This window comes from Amphiprion ocellaris, chromosome 24, assembly GCF_022539595.1.
Source record: "Amphiprion ocellaris isolate individual 3 ecotype Okinawa chromosome 24, ASM2253959v1, whole genome shotgun sequence".
NCBI classification, from domain to species: Eukaryota; Metazoa; Chordata; class Actinopteri; family Pomacentridae; genus Amphiprion; species Amphiprion ocellaris.
In genome coordinates this window covers 1,663,547-1,675,843 of record NC_072789.1, presented here as the reverse complement: position 1 = coordinate 1,675,843, position 12,297 = coordinate 1,663,547, and the positions used below count along the sequence as shown (strand labels likewise).

General features: G+C 41.6%; 1 protein-coding gene across 4 annotated transcripts in view; it reads right to left on the bottom strand.

Annotated features, from left to right (window-relative positions):
• LOC111586178 (beta-1,3-galactosyltransferase 1-like) overlaps positions 1-3,859 on the bottom strand; it is a 155,964-nt gene extending 152,105 nt beyond the window's left edge. For 2 of the 4 annotated variants that reach the window (XM_055008615.1, XM_055008612.1), the window contains exon 1: positions 3,732-3,859. The gene's annotated coding sequence lies outside the window, so the exon portion shown is untranslated. The remainder of the gene's footprint in view (positions 1-3,731) is intronic. The other 2 variants (XM_055008614.1, XM_055008613.1) reach the window with 1 other exon arrangement.
• Positions 3,860-12,297: the final 8,438 nt, after the last annotated feature.

Here is a 12,297-nt window from a genome sequence, read left to right as displayed (position 1 = left end):
CCTCGGAGCCACTAGAGCCAGCTAGTCCAGCTATCCATGATTGTGGTCGTGAACCATCCTCAGCCGATACGCCGGTTTGACTGACACTAAATCCAGATGATGAACAACACTGCAGGGCTTCCACACATAACATGAAACCAAATCTGATGAAAGGAAAATGAGCCAAAATCAAACTAAAGGTCTTCATAAAATGGCAGCTTCCAAAGAGACTGAAAAATAAATTTAAAAAACCTGATATTTAACAAGCCGAGCCACACATGAGAGAAATATGTTCCCCGAGGGCACCAGAATGTCACCGTGACAAACAGCAATCCGCCATCTGACATATTTTCGCTTCAAATTGAGTCGACAAGAAAAGCAGCGGCAAAAAGGCTTAACTGTGCGCGAGCTAATAAGCCGGTTTGTAATACACTTTTCTATGGCGCTCTTTCCAAACGCCATTCATCACTGTCACGTACAGTTTATCTCATCTGGGAGGGCCGGCGATGCACCATAAATCGAATTCCAATCACTTCCAGGGCTAAAATATGACATAATTAAGGGGATTTGATCGGGCCTGAGGGCTCATTGCAAAAAAAAAAAAAAAAAAAAAAAAAAAAAAAAAAAAAAGGGCCTTCAATTTCCTATCGGGTGCTGTGAGGGAAATTACTTAATGCAGAAGTTTTCAGGAGATCAATCCCACGTGTTACTTCGCCTCTGCATATAAACCCCAACGTGAGGATGAACCCTCGTGTCGTCCTGCGGGTCAAAATTGACCCGTTCAAAAATTTGAAAATGTCGGAAAAAAATATATTTTCACAGTGAAACTTCTGATGTCCACATTTTCAACATTTTTGGGAAACCTTTGAACATGTTTTGGTGGAAAAAAAGAATTGTTAAAAATGTTTCACAAGATTTTTCACAAAAAAATCAACCAAAATCCAGTGAATTTTGCTGGATTTTGGTTGATTTTTATGTGAAGGTTCTTAAAGAAAATATTAGAAGTTTTACTGATATATATGGAGTCACTTTAGATATTTTTAGGATTTTTTTCTAAGATTTTTATTCATTTTTGAAAATATTTACAAGAATTTTCTTAAACAATTTGGGGGATTTTTTTTTTTTAAATCAAACTTTTAAGGGAAACTTTTAAGGAATTATTGGAATTGTCTTCCTGAAGGTTTTGCAAATTTTCAGAAATTTGGGGAGTTTTTTGCTGAATTTTTGGATTTTTTTTTCAGACAAGGAAACAATATTTTTTGGTGCCCATAAATGAGGACAACAGGAGGGTTAAATGAGTTAAAACGGGGCCTATTAGAAGCCCACTCAGGGGCTTGATTCCTCTCCCAGGATGTCAATAAGACGTCGTTTACTCCACAGCCACATAAAAACAGCCCATTTATAGATGGAGGGGAACAAGTGTTTAATTGTGATTTAGCACCACGACACCTTTTTAAAAAGACAGTGAGGAGCATCGATTTGTTCGAGGCGACGTACGGGAGTCGTGAGGAGGGAAATCAGGGAGGCTCTTTTCATTGGTCCACGATCAATATTCTCATCATTTCTGAAAGGACTTAAAGCCCCTTTATTAACCCATAGATGCAGAAGCGGGTGGATGTCGTTTTCTTGGAATATCTTTGTAATGAAAAGTCGTTTTTCCAACATATTCCTCAAAAAACATAACTTTGAAATCACTCCATTTACATTTTTTAAGTTACCTTCTATACTTCTAAAGAAATTACGATATTTGTGTTACTCCCCAAAGCTCTTTATCATAATAATATAATACAAGAGGCGATGAAGTGAACAAACTTCAGGGACGGAGAGTAACAACAGCTGGAAGAAAAGAGTGAGAAAATGCCAACAAAATGTATGTTGATATTCTTCTATTGCTGTTCTGTGTAATATTCCATCCATCCATCATCTATACAACAATTAATCCTGATTAGGGTCATGGGGGGAATGGAGTCTATGCCAGCTGACTGAGGGTGAAGGTTCACCTGGACAGGTAACAGTCTATCAATGTAGAGTTACCAATTAACCTCAGCATGTTTTTGGACTGTGGGAGGAAGCCGGAGAACCTGGAGAAAACTCAGGAGAACATGTAAACTCCATGCAGAAAGATCCCAGGAAGGTTGGGATGTGAACCAGGGATCTTCTAGCTGGAAGGCGACAGTGCTAACCACCAAACCACTGTAAAATTCTTTTTCAATCATCAAAATGTTCAAAATCGGCTAAAAGGCGAAAACTAAACATATTCCAAACATGAAATCTGTCTTGAATACAATACAAATAATAACACAAGTGATTATTCTTGACCAAAATGACATTTTGGGGTCATTTGTGACCCAGTGGACTGGCGGTTAGCACTGTCGCCTTGCAGCTAGAAGATCCCCGGTTTGCGTCCCGGCCTTTCTGGGATCTTTCTGCATGGAGTTTGCATGTTCTCCTGGGTTTTCTCTAGGTTCTCCGGCTTCCTCCCACAGTCCAAAAACATCCTGAGGTTAACTGGTAACTCTACACTGATAGACTGTTACCTGTCCAGGTGAACCTTCACCCTCAGTCAGCTGGCATAGACTCCATTCCCCCAGTGACCCTAATGAGGATTAATCGGTGTATAGATGATGGATGGATGGATTTGGGTCCAATCACTCGTACATGTAAGGATTAATTCTTGTAACTGTGTCTAAATCTGAGTATCTGTTGGAGCTTTAGTGACAGAAAATGACTTCTATCATGGTAAACAGTCAGTATCCATCCACGTGTGCCCCTCCTTCACTCCCTAATTGAGATTAAACCGCTGCATTTCACGTCACGGGAGACGAATGAACGACTGTGGGACATTTCTGAAATTAAATGGAGCTAATTTTTTTTCCCATCAGTATCTGGTCTGGCGCCAGGATTCAGGCTTAAATGAGGGAATTTGGCAGGGCTGGCGGTATTAACGAGCCGGGCAGCGTTGGAAAGGTTGAAAGGACCACGGTGTTACTCCACGACCAGAAGTGTTGATGTAATTCCAAAAAAAAAAAAAAAAAAAAAAAAGGAGTCCTGCAGGAGGGGAGATGCGTTTGAGATCATTCAAAGCAACTGTCAGGATAAATCTCTAGGAATGGATTCCTCTAAGCTCAGGGACACCGTTCACAGCCAGATCTGTTGTTGTTATGACCCTTTGACTAAGAGGTAAAAATCCCACTGAGATGGGTTTTTATTTTCTACTTCTTGGGAGTAGTGAAGCAGTGAGGAGGCACAGCATGGTGATCCCTTTATGCAGTAAAACAGAATGGATTTGACTAGTTCATGTTAAGTGACACGGATTAGCAGCCAGATAAATCTTTGTACTTAATATCAAGCCATAAAGCAGCATTAGAAAAAGCACAATGCTCTCATCTGCTGAGCTCTGTGGATTAATTCCGTCTGGATCTCTGCTCTTCTCTTCTCTCTCACGCATAAATGCCAATAAGACAGACACCAGTCATTTCACAGCTGAGACGAGCGGCCGCGCTGATTCCATCCCATAATGAGCGCAATGGGCTGCAGCTGCGAAAACTAAAAAAAATATATTCAAGTTTTAAATTGCGGAGCTGTCGGAGACTACAAGGACCGAACCGGGTCAGATGGTGCATTCACAGTCCGGCAGCAGCAACTCAATGTGAAGTCCGCAAACAGCCTCCAGGAGCACCTGGAGGCGACGCACCGCGGAGCCGCAGCGGGCAAACAGCAGCCTCTCTCCGGGCTTTCATTCAAACACCTACCCGGTGATGTTGGTCCGCTGAAACTTGGGCTCCGGTCCGCTCCGAGCCGCACCGCTCCGCTCCTCCGCCGCTCTGCTCGGCGTCTCGCGGATGCACGCACGCGGCTCTCGTGGAGGAAGGAGGCGGCCGGCGGCGGAGGAGGAGAGGGGAGCAGCCAATCAGCGGCGTCCTGACGGGAGGGACGGCAGCCAATCAGCCGCCGCCGGGAGCGAGCGGGGTGATGCTGCTTTGTTCAACCGAGATCTGTGATCTGATGGCATCTGGGCTGGAAGGAGCAGCGGAATGACGGGATGCTGCTGGTTTTTTTCTTTTTCTTAAACGTATTTTAATGCAAGATAAAGATATTTTTTTCGTATTAACAATCAGAAACTAAACCATGAATCAACCCACACCACCCACCCACATGCTGCCAGACAAGAAGAAAAGGAAAAGAAGAAATTTTATAAGTAAATATAGATAATAATAATAATAATAACACACACAAAAAATACATTAAAAATGGGCATCTATGATCCATCCATCGTTCATCATCCATCCATCATCCATCCATCCATCCATCCATTTATCATTCATCATCCATCCATCCATTTATCATCCATCCATCCATCCATCCATCCATCCATCCATCCATCACTCATCATTCATCCATCCGTCACTCATCATCCATCCGTTTATCATCCATCCATCCATCATCCCTGCATCATTTATCATCCATCCATCCATCATCCATCCATTTGTCATCCACCCATCCATCCATCCATCCATCATCCATCCATCATCTATCCATCATCCATCCATCCATTTGTCATCCATCCATCCATCCATCCACCCATCCATCATCCATCCATCCATCCATCTATCCATCCATCCATCCATCCATCCATCCATTTGTCATCCATCCATCTATCCATCCATCCATTTGTCATCCATCCATCTATCCATCCATCCATTTGTCATCCATCCATCTATCCATCCATCCATTTGTCATCCATCCATCCATCATCCATCCATCTATCTATCCATCCATCATCCATCCATCATCCAGCCATCCATCCATCATCCATCCATCCATCCATCCATCCATCCCACCTACAGCCAGTTTAACAAACAACAAATCAAACCTCAGCACTTTTGACTCATTAAATTAAAATATGAATTGATTTATTGGGGAACTAATGGTTACACTAATCAATGCTGAAATCAATCATTAGTTTCTCTGTATGGCTGTGAAAAGAAGACTTCCTAATGCTACTATTGTTTAATAGAATGGAGACAGATTCCACCTCATCTCTGTGCAGCAGAGCATTCAAAGCTTCAGAAAACCCTCCGTCTGCAGTCTGAGTTTAACCAATCAATTGGTTTTCTTCAAAATCTTTCAAGTACAAAATGTTCTCTTTTGGTTCCCGAGCTGAGCTGTAGTGTGGGGCCGTAATAAAGACATGGAATTATTATGTTTTTACTTCATTTTATAATTTAAGAGGAAATTTGTTTTTTAAAGAGATAGAAAATGACATGTAAGGAAGGCTCCCAAATGGATTTGACCCCAAGACACTGGTGTTCTTTAGAAACACACCAAAGAGCCAAAACATGCTGCCTAATGTGCTGCTGGTCCTGTTCTAGCTGCCAAAACAGCTCCACCTCGCCAAGGCCTGGACTCTGAAACACCTCTGAACGAGCCCTGTGGTTCCTGGCAAACAGATAGTTGCAGCAGACCCTGCAAGTTGCAAGTTGGATCAGACTTGCTTCACTCCTTTTGATATTTATTTGGTCCATTGGCAGGAGTGGATCGGCTGCTGGTAGTTAAAAGTTTAGAACATCAAAGCAGGAGGCATGTTTCTACCAGAATCAAAAAGCTGAGAAACCGCCCGTACTAATACTTCTACTGATTACAAGCATTCATGTGAGAAAATATCATCGATATTTTTAGTCCTAGATACATAAAAATCAATACATATTTGCTCAAAATCTGGGCAAATTTCCTTTGATATCAGTCCTTTTTATTCCACTCACTCCTCCTTGCCAAAACCTGTTGCTTTCATTTCACACAGCGCAACCTGAGCGCTGACACTTTGATTCAGGTGTTTTATTCTGGTAGCAGCTAATGTAGCCTCCAGCTGCTGGCAGGCGGAGAGGAGCAGTGGGCCGCAGAGGTCTGGAAAGATCACTTTTTTCTGACTCCACACCTCCAGGTGTTTTTTTTTTATTTCAAAACTTGTACTTTAAAACCCAGCTAATGCATTTCAGGACATTCAGAATGGTAGATTTTGTCCTGTATTAATTACACTGGAGGAGTGTGTGAACAATGAGAGGATGTCTGGCATTAAATGGTCATTGAATGGGATCTGATCTTCATCTAAAGCACAAGTACAAACCAACACAAGGTGTGAAATCGTTTTTGTGTCCTCACTGAACTCACTCATTGAACCTTCACAGTGCTGAGGGAAACAGTAAGTGAAACCTTGGATTTAATAACAGGTCAAACCTCCCTCAGCAGCAATAACTTTAAACAAGTGTTTCCAGTAGCTATTACCGCATGTTCTTCCTCTCAGAAGTGCCTGAGCTCATCCAGATCTTCGGGATGTCAGGTGCACCGTTGAATCGTTGAATTTCTACTACAGCTTGATGCTATCCTGGAAGACACCGTGATAAAACAGGGAATTAATTTGCAAGGCCATGATGGTGGACTGTCCGAGCCTAGAGGCACTAAAGAAGCCATGATGATGCCATCACCGTGCTTCACCTTTGGGACGAAGTTTCCTTTCATAGAACTCCAAGTTGTTTCTAAATAATTCAACCTTACTTTTCACCAAGCCAGAAAACATCTTAACATCTTCCCAACGGCACTGTGCAGTGTTAAAATCATCCGCCAAGGAATGGCGGAGTTATGTGACAATCGGCGTATGTTTGTCCGTCTGTCTGTCTGTCTGTTAGCAACGTTACTGAGAAACAGACAAACTGATTTGGATGAAATTTCCAGGGAAGGTCAGAAATGACACAAGGACCAAGTGATTAGATTTTGGCAGTGATACAGCTTATAGTCTGGATCCACGGATTCACACTGCTCTGGACTTATCTGTCAGAAATGACTCAAGGAACAACTGATTCAATTGTGGGGGTGTTTTTGAGTCTCATCAATTCCCGCCACTCGCTACATGTTTAGGTCACGTGATTCGGTATCTGTACATAACGTACACATTCATAACACACGCCTGTGCTCAGCGCAACGTCATTCTGTTTGTGGGTACATCTATATGGTCACATTCTATGGTGCCATGATTTCTGCCACAAATTTTTTGAAGATTTGATCCGTCGGAAATGATACAACTAAGCAGCCTTGGCAGAGGACTGCACTCTCTGAGTGCTTCTCTTGTTAATAAATGTTGTTTCTCAGCCACAATGATATGCAGATTATGAAGGAACTTCTGCTGTTTGTATAAAAATAGACCAGCATCGATCAGGCGCCATGGTTTTCCTGGGAGACGACTCAGAGCCAGAATGAATCTCTACCCGAATCACAGTTCAAAACTCACCTATTTAGGTTTGAATATAGGTAACTATTCATAAGAAGTTCTCTTAACATAGGGTTTTCATCGGCAATGGAGCCCCACCTCTCCAGACAACGGGTTGCCAGTTCCATCAATTCCTAGGTGTAGGAGCCTCTTCTACAGAAACAGTCTATAACTATGTAGAAGTAACATATATCTCATATCAGATACTACATAACCATCAGTGTTGTTACTTCCTCTGAGGTGTTCAATGACCTCCATGTGGTAAACACAGACGCTAACCAGCTTCCATGACCCTTTGTAGCCTTTAGCTGTACTCTGGCTTAACCTTATTAATCGTGTTTCATTATGTCTTTGGAATCATCATAGTTCTGCACCTTTGACTAGCCTCTGCTAAATCATCACCAAATCAATAGTTCTTGAAGTTAACTTTTGACTTCAGTTAGCTTTTATTGACACCATTAGCTTAGGGGTTTATGTATTATTTTCAGTGCACACTGTGAATATTTGAACGATACAGACAAGAGCACTGTAATGATTGTGTAGAATTGTAACTCATCTGGGGTCCGTTTCACGAAGCAGGTTCAACAAACTCTGAGTGTAACTGTAACCCCCCTGGCCCAGCAGGTGTCAGGTGGGGTGTGTTTATAAATCCTGTATGTGTAAACAAAGAGACAAACGTTTTAGCTTCCATTCAGCTCGGCAGCAGGATTTATTCTGCTTTCTTCAACAAAGAAATAATGACACAAAATATTCTATTAATTTGGAAATTACTCAATAATACCAACTGTATAGACAGTGGGTCCGTTTCACGAAGCAGGTTTAGTGAAAACTCTGAGTTTGTTAACCCTGAAATGAGGGAAACTCTGAGTTTTCCGTTTCACAAAGGGAGGTAACTCAAACCAGAGACAGAGGGGTAACTCTAGCCTGTTTCACAAAGAGAGGTAACTGAAGCTCTCGGTCAGTTACCATAGTAACAGACTCTGTGAATCTAACCTGGTCGGGACCAGGTTTTTCTCAGTAAACCTTGAGTTTCTCTCTGTCTCCGCCCCTTTCAGCCACACACGTTATTTGATTTCCTCATTCATTCATTCAGCTGGCGAGTTTTTGCGAAGTCTAGTTCTGCCGTCTGTGAATGTCATGTCCTTTTATTAACGATCCAGTGGATGAAGGAGCAGCATTACTGCACAGAGAATTAAATATTCGTCGGGAGATTGTTTTCAGACCGCGCATAGATTTTCTCACATTTCCGGACAACTATCTTTTTGAGCGGTACCGTTTCACGTCACAGTCCATAATCTGCATCCAACCTAATCCATCCTTACATTTACAACTTTACCAACCGCAGTCATGCTCTCACATCCCAGCAGATATTGTGTGATGCGCTGGGGTTCTTTGCAAATGGAAGTTTTTTATATAATGTCAGAGATGCAGAGCACTTCAGTAAGACAACTGTTTGCAGGATGGTCAGAAAAGTGTGTCTGGCCCTGAAATGACTTTTACCATCTTTGTGGTTATCACTGGACACAATATTGTTGGCTGAGTAGAAGTCTGTGTTAGTTTAAATAGGCTTAATTATTTAACAGAACATGATATGGATGCAGACATTTAGGCTATGTGTGGGATAAAACCACTGCACAGTCAAACAGCCACTTAATATTTAAGCTACTTTACAATGTAAAACATGATCAAAATGACGTAGCTCCGTGAGATTATCCAGAGGTCTTACCTGTTTGAACAATGTTTTTATATTTCATCTTCATCTCCTGCTATATGCGCTTCTCCCCTGCAGGATTGCACCTAAATGAAATAACTTAATAGGCTACTATTCAAACAGTTTTCCCCTGTAATATTATTGTGATTTAAACTTACGCATTGACCCGGGCAGCAATGTTCTCCCACACCGTCTCTCTCTCTTTTGCAGCTGCAGGTATTGAACTTCTTTCTAAAAACGTGTTCAAACTCGCTATATAAGCGCATTAAGATTTCCAATTCAAACGGTGTAGTCCTCCGCTTCCCCGTTGCCATGGTGACTCGTCGAATCGGCGCTCCATTGATACTGGCTTTTCAGAGTTGTGGTGCACGCGCTGAACTCCGGGTGAAACTATTCCGAGTTGATTAAACCAACTCAAATCAGCCGTTGTGAAACCGAAAACTCAGCGTTTCCTATCTCAGAGTAGATCAACTCAGAGTTCAGGGTTAAATTCAGAGTTTGTTGAACTTGCTTCGTGAAACGGACCCAATATCTTGAATTCAACATAAACAATTGTGGGCTTCAGAAAACAAATGCAAAACATTTCTCCATACAAACTTGTCACTGTCACTTACATATTCTTTGATTTCACTCCAAATTACACATGAAACAACATTTAAACTAACAGCGTCAAACTTTACTGATTCTGCGATAGCAACTTATTTAGCTTACTAGCAACAGGTCCGCTAGCCTAGCATGGTCGCGTGCGACAAAACAGCTATATCTCTACCCATAACTTCGACAAAACTCGACTCTAAACATTACACATTATATCCAAGAATTCACAACACAATATGCCCTTGTTCTGGGGTACATGCATATGGTTTTGAGGAATATAAACCCACCTGTATGCGTAAACAAAGACACACACGTTTTAGCTTCCATTCAGCTCGGCAGCAGGATTTATTCTGCAGCAAGTGCCTCAAGGCGGTTTTATGCTCCTCTCTGGCACCATGCGCCATCTAGTGACCTGTTTGAAAATTGCTTTGACACAGAAATCAGTAATACACCATGAAATTAGGGTTGTTTTTTTTTTTTTTTTTAACATATTTAAACACAATGAAATAGTTTTTTTTTAAATTTTCTATATAAGGGTATCTGTTTTTAAACGCATTTTTAACATAACTTATTTTTAGCAATTAGCTGTATCAGTCTCAATGACTTTTTCATCTTTTCTTACGACATATTTAACCTTTTAACTGTATTCCCATTCATCTCTAAAATAAACATTTTTAACCCTTTACATAACCCTGAACTCTGAGTTGATCTACTCTGAGATAGAAAACTCTGAGTTTTCGGTTCCAGAACGGCTGATCTGAGTTGGTTTAATCAACTCAGAGTAGTTTCACCCGGACTTCAGCGCGTGCACCACAACTCTGAAAAGCCAGTATCAATGGAGCGCCGATTCGACGAGTCACCATGGCAACGGGGAAGCGGAGGACTACACCGTTTGAATTGGAAATCTTAATGCGCTTATATAGCGAGTTTGAACACGTTTTTAGAAAGAAGTGCAACACCGTTGTAGTCTGTTGCTCAGGTTTGACTCATGATAAATCCTCCAGTCATGAACAGACCCAGGCCACTTGGCCTCCACATTAAAAATGATGTATGCAGCATCACATATGATTTTGACAGTGCAGAGAATGACAGATGTTGAACTATGATGCAGTCTTTAACATTTTGAAACCATAGTCAATCTACCTGTAGCCTACCTGCACATTTATGCTGGGAATGGACTTCCTATTCACATAATCAGCTTCATTGTGTGAGGGACCTGTGATGGGGATGTGGTGCCATCTATGCAGCCAATCACACTGGGAAATCCTAAAAGAAAATAAAATTACTAATCCCAGTCTGAGGTTGCAGCTCAATGTCATTAACAGAATATGATTTAAAATTACTTTAACAGATCTCTACATCATTCACCTGCAATCCTGTGGAACTCCTTCTTGATGGCTCTGACAGGTTTATGTCCAGGGAAAACGACAAAGATGGTAAAAGTCGTTTCAGGTCCAGGCACACATTTCTGACCGTCCTGCATACAGCTGCATTACTGAGCTGCTCTGCATCTCCGACATTATATAAAAAACGTTCATTTGCAAAGAACCGCAGCACAACACACAATATCTGCTGGGATGTGAGAGCATGACTGCGGTTGGTGATGTTGCAAATGTAAGGACGGATTAGGTTGTATGTAGATTATGGACTGTGACATGAAACGGTACCGCTCTAAAAGATAGTTGTCCGGAAATGCGAGAACATCTATGCGCGGTCTGATAACAATCTCCTGACGAATATTTAATTCTCTGCACAGTAATGCTGCTCCTTCATCCACTGGATCGTTAATCAAAGGACATGACATTTTGACAGACAGCAGAACGAGGCTACGCCAAAACTCACCTGATGACTGAATGAATGAATGAGGAAATCAAATAGCGTGTGGCCCGTATATCTCAACGCGTTAAGCAGGGGACCCATGTACAGGGGCTGGTTCCCGACGAAGCGGACCGGGTTCGATTCCCGCTCGCGGCCCTTTGCTGCATGTCCTCCCCCAACTCTTCTCCCCCGTTTCCTGTCTCTCTCTCACTGCGCCTATGAAAATAAAGCCAAAAAAATAACTTTAAAAAAAAAAACCAACTGTCTGGACTGGATTTATCATTCATTTCATGTTATCTTCATTGAAAAAAAAATGCTTTTTTTTCCAAAATAAGGACATTTCTAAGTGACGTTAGTGTAAATGCAAATCATTCCAACTACTTTTTCTTGCTACTGTTAAACTGTCAGTGTATATTTATCTTTGTGATTACTGCTTCAAGACAGACAGGGAAAAAAATGTGAACCTTATAGTCACTTGTGAACGTTAATTGCATATTTTAACACCAGTCTGGGTATTTTATCTTTATTATCTGTCCGGATGGGTGGTTGTCTGGTTGTATAATTGTTTGGCAGCAAGATAAAACGATTAAAAACTTGGAAAATTGCATCCACTTCGAATTGCCAATGAAAAGTGTTCTTGGGGGGAAAAAAATACCCCAATTAAAAAGATGCCACACAGCATTTCAGCAGAGGATGCTAAATTATTGAACCAGCAACAGTGCTCAAGTGAACTTAAAGGATCTGTCAGCACAATGCAGCGTGATCCGCGCAGAATTTGTGAAGCCATCACTTTCCTGACACTAATGTACGGTGTTTTTGGACTGCTGTAATTAACACTGCAATATATTCTGTTTGCAGCCAATTACCCCGCATGATGGAGCTGGGGGAAAAAATCTGTCAGAGGTGAGAAAAATCACCTAATGGAAAAATC